Genomic DNA, 1,187 nt, shown 5'->3' on the forward strand with positions numbered 1-1,187 from the left:
GGGGTGAGAATGTGTGTGTATGGGTGTGGAGGTGGGATCATAATGACGGTTGTGGTGGTACATGTAGTTGTTGCCTTCTGTCGGTGTGGGTGGTTGGCGGGTGCTCTCGTGTGGTTCGCTCCTTCTTTCCTATCAAACATCTATCGTCCTTATCTCCCCTTCTTCTTTTTTATGTTTGTTATTCTCTTGTAACACCTCTAATCTTCTGGCGCTCATATGACCTTATGCAGTTGCGAGTGCCGTAAAACCTCTACAAAAACTAAACTAAAACTTCTGTCGGTGTCGGGGGTTGAGACGAGTTGACGGTGGGTGGGATCACCTGCGTGGTTGTGGTGGTAGTTGTAGTGGTGGACTGGTAGAGCGGTGGTGGAAGTTGTTGTGGTGAAGAGGTGGTGGTTGTCTTCTGTCGGTGCCGGGGGTTGAGGTGAGTTGGGGGTGGTTGGGGTGGTAGTTGTAGTGGTGGAGTGGTAGTTGTAGTGGTGGAGTGGTAGTTGTAGTGGTGGAGTGGTAGTTGTAGTGGTGGAGTGGTAGTTGTAGTGGTGGGGTGGTAGTTGTAGTGGTGGAGTGGTAGTTGTAGTGGTGGAGTGGTTGTTGTAGTGGTGGGGTGGTAGTTGTAGTGGTGGAGTGGTTGTTGTAGTGGTGGAGTGGTTGTTGTAGTGGTTGCCCTCTGCGGGTGTCCAAGATCTGACCATCCGCGCGGACACGCTTGCCCGCCGTCATGCACTCAACAGGAAAAGAAAATATCTCGTATGTCGGCGTGTCCGATACAAGGTTCCAGACCAACAGGCAATAGTTACCAGCCTGTAGAGATCATATCTGTACTGATTTTGCGTTGTTTATTCTCAGTGAGGTTACGGTGTAGTGGGTTATTGGGGTTTGGGGAATGTTTGTTTGTTTGTGCGGTGTAAAAGAAAAAGTTGGCACCGACAAGTCTGTACTGGCAAAAATCTGACCCTGCACCGACCTGAACAGATTCAAGGGATTTGAGAAACGGTGCACTCACTTGTGAGTTCAAGAAGGGACCGAGTCGATCGGGCTGTTGAGCGGTGGCCATGGAGGCTCTTGATCGCAGAAGAACAGAAATAAAATCCATCCAGAAGGGGACCCCCTATTTTCATTTTCAAGAAACATCGAAAAAACTTGCGTCCAGAAGGTGAGCAATTATTTTACAGTTTGTTGTTTTTGTT

This window comes from Aplysia californica, unplaced genomic scaffold (assembly GCF_000002075.1).
Source record: "Aplysia californica isolate F4 #8 unplaced genomic scaffold, AplCal3.0 scaffold00573, whole genome shotgun sequence".
Lineage (NCBI taxonomy): Eukaryota > Metazoa > Mollusca > Gastropoda > Aplysiida > Aplysiidae > Aplysia > Aplysia californica.